This window comes from Epinephelus moara, chromosome 5 (genome assembly GCF_006386435.1).
Source record: "Epinephelus moara isolate mb chromosome 5, YSFRI_EMoa_1.0, whole genome shotgun sequence".
NCBI lineage: Eukaryota > Metazoa > Chordata > Actinopteri > Perciformes > Serranidae > Epinephelus > Epinephelus moara.
In genome coordinates this window covers 33,863,614-33,871,704 of record NC_065510.1, presented here as the reverse complement: position 1 = coordinate 33,871,704, position 8,091 = coordinate 33,863,614, and the positions used below count along the sequence as shown (strand labels likewise).

The window sequence follows — 8,091 nt, the reverse complement described above, 5'->3', positions numbered from 1 at the left end:
AAAATACTGACATATAAAGACTTAGCCCTTTGCATACCAAGACCATTTTTTATTGAGATATGAAAATATGTTTTAATCCGTTACCCCAAAAAGATTAATGTAGAGAAACCTCGTATACTGGGTCCAGTGTATTTTATGATTCTATTCACAGCAAAATTCACAATACGAGACAAAATGGAAAGGCACCTTTGTTCCCTTGGCACTACACTGTTGTGATGTCTTCCAGTCCGGTTTCTGACCACACAGCACTCAGACTGTTCTTGTTAAGGTCTTCAGTGACATCCACGTAAACACAGACAGTGGCATAATTTTATTTACAGTATTACTGTATCTCAGTGCTGCATTTGATACGCTGACCACAACATATTATAACATCAACTGGAAATCTGGGTGGGACTTTCTGGCACGGCACTAATCTGGTTCAGTTCCCACTTAAAGGATTGAGACTACTTTGTGTATATAAGTAATTATACATCTGAGTGTACAAAAATGACGTGGAGTTCCCCAAGGCTCCATTCTGGGACCAAACTGGCCCCTTTCGACACAAAGGAGCAGCGGCTCTATGCTGAGCTCCCTTCGGATGTCTGAGCTCCTCACCCTATCTCTAAAGGCCTGAACATACTCAGGCGGAACGTACGCGGAGCGGACTCCACGGAGGTCCGCCCGGACTAAAAGCAGAGGTCCGTAAGCCCTGTGCGCACAAAGCTCAGATTTTACGACCACGTGGACTCTGCTCCACGCACCAGTGTCCCTCAAAAGATGGCTCGGCATGTATTTTTCACATTGCCATGACAGAAGAGTGCAAACAACACGCAAGAATTGTGGGTAATGTAGTGTTTCACAGACATTGTTACAGGAAAAAACAACGCAGAACTGCGCTCGACTATGGAAGCCCGAATGACTGCGGACATTCCTCGCGGAGTCCGCTCCGCTTATAGTATGCCCGAGTCTGTGAGCACCTTAAGGCTGAACCCAGTTACCCTCCGGAGGAAGCTCATTTCTGCTGCTTGAATCTGCAATCTCATTCTTTCGGCCACTACCCAAATCTCATGACCATAGGTGAGGGTTGGGACTCAACAAAATGTTACCATAATTACGCAGATGACACACAAATTTACATAACCATATTACCAGGGACTTTGGTCCAATACAAGCTCTGACTGAGTGCACTGAACAAATCAATTATTGAATGTGTGACAGTTTTCTCCAATTAAACAAAGGTAAAACTGAGATAACTGTTCTTGGAGCCAAGAAGCAACAATTAAAAGTCAGTGCTCAGTTGACGGACCAAGCCAGAAATCTTGATTTAGTCATGGACTCAGACCTGAATCTCAATAGCCACATTAAGACAATTGTAAAGTCAGCCTATTATCACCTTAAGAACACAACTTGTGTCTCGGCCAGATTTGGAAAAAAAAAACCACTGTCCATGCATTTATTTTCACTCGACTTGACTTCTGTAACTGTCTTTGCCAATCTCCCTAAAAAAACTGATCAGACAGCTGCAGCTGATACAAAACACTCCTGCTTGAGTTCTCACTAAGACCATGAAACTGGATCACATCTGTCCAGTTCTGATGTCTCTACGCTGACTTGTCTCTCAGAGATTCAGTTTCAAAATACTGCTGTTGGTTTACAAAGCACTGGATGGTTTAGGTCCGATTCAATTTGAAAACAAAAGCCTGCAAGATGCATTTAAGTCTGCCTTGAGAGATCAATCAATCAATCAATTTTATTTATAAAGCCCAATATCACAAATCACAATTTGCCTCACAGGGCTTTACAGCATACAACATCCCTCTGTCCTTTGGACCCTCACAGCAGATAAGGAAAAACTCCCCCAAAAAAAACCTTTAACGGGGAAAAAATACGGTAGAAACCTCAGGAAGAGCAACTGAGGAGGGAGCATTTGATGACTGTGATAATGAGACCAATTTCTCAAGAATAAACATTTACTAGTCTATACCCATTGAGTGCACAGCATCAACGGCAACACAGCACAGTGATGATGTATAGCATACCATACCATGACTTAGTCATACCAAAAATTAGGAAAAAAACCCCGAAAACATTTGGCCACAGGGGGAGCCACAGCGATCGGTCACATTTTAGCCTTTTTTAAGCATTGTTCTTGTTGTTATAGCGCCACCCAGTTGCCAATTAGAGTTAAATTTCTCCAGTCACCTTGAGGCATCCTGTTCTACATATCTACCAAGTTTAGTAAAAATCGATATGGCGGTTAGGCCTAGATAAGAAATTAGCTCTCTAGCGCCCCCATTTTGTTTGATGGGGTCAATAATGGAGGGGTCAGCTCAGATTATGTGTGGTCATATGGCTACAAAGTTGCGTGGTGATCAGTGAAACCCTTGAGATGTTATACACCTTTATGTGATGAGCCACGCCCTCCGCAATATTCATTGCCTTATAGAAGCTCAGTTTTAGTAAGTTTTCCAACTTTTGCCAAGAGGGAACTTTAGATATTGGTCCCTAGATTATGTTCACTGAGTTTCATGCAGATCGGTCAAACTATATATATATATACTGTATATATATATGTGGCGCATAGTTTTGGCTGACGGCATGGAGGCACGTGCGTGTGCGGAGCCATGTGCGGGCACACAGTACACACATACTCACGCAACACGGAGAAAGAATGAAAGAAACAGTGCAAAGTGCACAGCACAATGTTTAGTTTGTAATGTTTGTAGGCTAATGTCAGTAAAGTGAAAATATGTAATGGCTGGCTTGCGCACACAGACACAGACACGTGTTCGTTAAGTAAAATAATTACCTTAGTCTTCAGCAAGTGTTGGTGCTTGAAATTGCATGTCCCAGCCATAAACTGTGGTCCCAGCGCAGGTGTTTTCCAAGTGGTCTCCGCGCATGCACAGCTCGCGCTGCTAATGGTGCTTACAGTATGAATGGGTAGTGGAAAAAAACGTGAATATAAACAGTAGAAATGTGGGAAAAATGCAAAAACGGCATCGTGGCTGTCTGAACATGACCAAGATGAAAGCCTATGTGCAAGTTCAGAGAAATAGGTCAAAGCAGTGAGGAGGAAAACAGATGATGACAGATGGACAGACGGACGAAAGGACAGAGGGACAGAGGTTTCTCCATTTAATAGTAGGATTTCCCAACCACAGAAGTGTAGCTTTAAATGTCCTGATTCTCAACATGCAGGATACCTGACTACAGACTGAACTTTACGGTCTTTCACAGTTATGAGATACAAATCTGCATGTTTCCAAATTTCTTGTGATAACATCAACACAGCAGCAAATAGTGCACTGCCTAAAGAAATCAGGAGGAAGTGCAGGTTTGTCACCAGGGCCGTCGTAACCGGACAGGCAAACTAGGCAATTGCCAAGGGCCCCGAGCTGGAAGGGGGCCCCCAGAGACGGCTGACATTGGTCCATATCAATGACAATATGATGGAATCCCTACAGACACTGCAACAACGACAACACGTTGGAATCCCCCCTAATGGGGCCCCCTACTAGCTGCTGCTTGCGAGTGGCTAAGTAGGGTGACCAGACGTCCCGCATTGTGCGGGACTGCACAGCATTTCTGTCTCTTTTCACGCGTCACACAAATTGAGACCATGTCCTGCATGATTGGTTGCCACCCGCGCTAGCATTGTTGGAGTACCGTAGTACTACGTTACCTCACGGTACCACTACTGTGGGATAAGTTCAAAGTCCAATTGCAAGAGGGTGAGTGTCCATGCGCCGTCCAATAACGGCGCACGCTGGCCACTTGGCACTCAATATGCTGCTTTCATGACAGCCCAGAAATACCTGAACAGCCGAGCCGTGGCGGTACACAGGTATGTGACGTGTCAGAGGAGAAACGAGCCGTTCACATTTCTGTCTTTGTGGCAGGTAACAGCCCACAAACCTCACCACACTTTAGGGACTGTTCTTTACTTATGAAGGGACTGTTCTTTACTTGTCAGGGGAGGAGGGTGACTGGTTGATTTTTATTTTATTTATTTATTTTATTTTGATCCCCCCTATGTTAATCACTTATTGATGCTGTTTTTGAAGTCAATAAGTAATTTATTCCATTTAAATATCAGTGATGTATCATAGAAAAGTGATTTATCTTTTTATAAATGACAGGCCTCCAAGGTGCCTCTTGCCTGCGGCCCCCAGAGTGTCTTGAAACAGCCCTGTTTGTCACTGAGGGTGATGAACATGATACTTAAATGATGGAACTCACTAACACTAGAAAAGAAGTTGGATGTCGACCTGGTGTTTAGACGAGGACACATATGAGCAATATATTATATTACATTATAAACCTATGGCAGTAAGGACGTCCTTCTTATGTTGCTGTGTCATTTTAAAAACACACACCTAGTGTCAACAACAACAACAACAAAACAAAAAACCTGACTTCATCAGTCTCTATTTCTTAGGCTTCTTTTCTATACTTTGACACGAGAAATCACATTTATTCAGGGAAATCATTAAGGGATGATGGCTTTTAGACATCATCATCTGTTTCTCTGAACACTGAAGGTACAGACGGTAACTTGATCAAGAAGTTAATAGAGGGACATCATCAAAACACACAGACAAATGGTGTTTTCAGATAAATCAATTAAACAAACTACAAAAAAGACGGAATAGGCTTTCCAAGACCTACCAAAGAATAACAAAATGATAATGTAGGGGAGACCAGGGACAGTGGTTGAATTCCTCCAATAAGGAACAAGTTGGAGTGATTACATCACTCTGCACATATTCAGTGAGATTGTCTTTTTGTTTACAAAAAAGTAGTCTGAGTGGGCGGAAGTTCGCTGCATAGATCAGCCTCTCATTGGGCGGAACGAGCCACCCGCTGAAGTCCCGCCCTACCACTTCCGGTTGTGTAGCAGTTTTCAACCGTTTTCAACACGTCCTTTACTAACTGTTGTGGTGTTTGATCTTGCGGGGATGTAGCCATTTTTCTGCCATGGTTCGCGTCCTGTAGGTGATATTTTTGTGGGCGTTTTACACCAAAACCTGTTTCCCCCCCGGCAATATTTTTTCAAGCGCACAGTTGCTGTGGCACCGCCCAGAACGATTTTGATTGGTTGAAAGAAATACAAGCAGCTGGGGCATTTTTTTCTCCAATCTTAAAGTGAGAGTCGGCCCAGCCAAAACTTTCTTTTCTTAAGAAAGGTCTGGTGAGCGAGACTAACAAAAAAGCAACCACATTTAAAAATTCCCAGAGAAAGGAACTGGCAAATGTTTTGTTAATGGGTTTGTTTGTGTTTTGGTGTTATTTGTTTTTGTTTTGTTTTGTTTTGGTTTAGTTGTTTGTTTCTTTTTTTGTTTTGTTTTGTTGTTGTTTGTTTGTTTGTTTGTTTGAACTTTGGATACTGTGCTGAGATCAAATGTCAAGGAGTCTCATCAGAATCAGCATCTTTAAAGCTAAAAATAAAAATAATAAGCATTTGTTAAACTAACAGTCAGGGTAGTTTACAGTAGGTGGATATGTGGCTGGGGATACTGGGACAGTTTTAACGCCTTGTTACAACCATCTCTGAATCAAGTACCTCCATTTATATTTAAAAAACCTGAAGACCTGAACAGACTTGATTACACGCCAAGTTAATGATGATCAGTTGCATGCTAAGTCAGTAGAAAAGCAGGTCTTAAGCTAACACGAAAAAAAAAACAGCAAGAGGCAGAACATTTCCTGAGGATGGCACAGATGGAAAAAAAAAATCAGTGCCAAAGATAATTATAACTGTGCAGATAATATTCAGTATAACAACACGACCTCCAGTGTGATATTGCTTTTATACAACAATTCTACAAGCACCATTTATTAACGATAAAAAGCCGCAACAGGTTATGATTTGTTTGTTTATTTAATGATATATTTAGCTCCACCAACACACATAGTCCAGCAACTGGAACAGTACTGTTGCCAAGCAACACACATAATACTCCTGCGCACTAGCTTGCTACTTAGTGTAAGCTAGGTCTACACTTTGCCACAGACCAGCTACTTTGTATCATGTAAGCTACATCTGTGTGTTTCCATTTATTTTGCGACCAATGAATGAATAGTCACAGTAACATGAACAATAAATAATCTTTTCATTTTGAGTATTTGTTTGATTAATTATGTATATTAATAGACATGTTACAACCATCCCTGGCATATGTGACAACTGTCTCCATACACTGGGAACAGTGGAGTACACAGTTGTAACAGTGGAGTGATTGTATTTAGATCAATTTTGCAAACTGTGCATAGCTCAGAAATCCAATATCTACATTGTTTTAGTAGCTGATGCTTCAAAGCTTATAATATAGCAAAATTGGCTATTTAAGGATATGCGGCTTTTGATTTATTTTCTGAATATCCTGAAATAGCCAATTATAATATAAATCTGGGTTTACAGCATGTCACATATGCAAATGAATGTACGATGGCCCCGTTAAAATGCAAAATCAACTTCTAATCTATCATAAAATGGATACAATTTATTCATAAATACACAATGTGTGGTGCTGTACACAAAGCAGTGAGTAAAGCAATCATAGATTTACAAAAGCTCCTCTTGACACTGCTGATGAGTCATTAAAGCATCTACGGAAGGTTAGACAAGTAACCAAATGAAAAGTATCTGCACTCTGATGTGATTATATACACTTTAAAGACTTGATGATGTCAGAAGTGATTGCAGAGTTGAACTTGTGACGATTGCAATATAATCAGGTGTTATATGAAGATGATAATGATGACTACTGACAAAATAATTAATTTAGTAAGGAATCAGTCAAATTATTGATGATATATTTCTGTCTTCACTAATTTTTTGAACAATAGCAGACATTTTGACTTGTCAGGAAAGCACAGTGTAACACTAATGGCTCTGTTCTATTCAAGTGTCCAAACAAATGGTGACACTGTGACAGTGAGCCAACACACCAGGACCCTGAAAGTGAAGCAGTTACATGGACTTTAGCCATCATTCATTTTATTATTGACACCTGTGTTTTTCCTGTGGTGACATGTTGGTGTTCGTACATGATGATGAGACACTTCCCCTGCAGCTTATCGATCGCCAGTCTAGGGCAGATTTGGATGCTGAGTCATGGAGCCACCACCTTCTCACAGATCCAGAAGTTTAGCTTTTTACATGGTGAATCATTCCAGTTGTATTCCCTGTCATAAAGCTTTATTTCTCCACAGTCTTCATCAATGCCTTGATGGCTGTTGGGCTCCCCAGCTTTCCAGTAGCTGAAAACAAACATCAAAGAATGTTCTTAGCAGGAAACACAACCAAAGAAGCTGGAGTGAAGTCTTGGCGTGTCGCCTGAGTGTTTCAGCATTGCAAAAAATAATTTTAGTTTTTTGGTGACCCAAGATGTACTAAAGTTTATTTGAACAGTGGTGCAACAGCTTGGCCTAAAGAAAGTTAAACTGCTCAAATCTTTGATCAGCCCTGAATGAAACACCTAGAAGAAGCTGAGTGATTCATAATTTCCACCTCTGCAACACATAAAATCAAAGGTGGTGCAGGACTTCCTCCTCACTCACCTACTGGAGTGCTGCTCAGCAGCAGTGCACTCAGTACTGCCACCAGCTGGAAGTACTGGTGGCAGTAGTAGGAAGACTAGTTCCTTAATATATAGCAATACTACATATTAATCATTATCTTTAATAAAAATGGAATTTATGAACCTTGTGTTCAGTGCAGTCCCATCCACCCATGTCCATGTCCCCTCTGTCTCACTGTCAGTCAGTCCAATCCAGCTGAGCCCTTTGAACTTTCTTGCAAATTCCTTGTTTACAGTAAGAGAGAGACAGAGAGAGAAAAACAATATAAAACATCAACGAAATATTACAATTTTGGCCACTCTCCACCTCAGTGACCTTTGATTTGACTTCCCCTTTTTCTCTCACAGCCAAATTACTCACCTGTTCTTCTCTGCTGTTGATAATGATCAGGTCTGCACCTCTTTGCAGACAGTCGTCTCTACTGTCTTGCCAGGACTTGTTAATAGAAGAAATGTAATAAAAACTGTGGGAGAAATACACCCATCCTTGTTGGGAGTAATTATCTGTTGAAGAAAGCAAAAT

At 41.1% G+C, this 8,091-nt stretch overlaps 1 long non-coding RNA gene across 1 annotated transcript; it reads right to left on the bottom strand.

Moving 5' to 3' along the window:
- Positions 1–6,931: 6,931 nt before the first annotated feature.
- LOC126389738 (uncharacterized) lies at positions 6,932–8,067 on the bottom strand. The gene is made up of 3 exons (XR_007569894.1): positions 7,930–8,067; positions 7,693–7,793; positions 6,932–7,248 (listed from the first exon to the last, which is right to left on the bottom strand). It is a non-coding gene; the product is annotated as an uncharacterized LOC126389738 (long non-coding RNA).
- Positions 8,068–8,091: the final 24 nt, after the last annotated feature.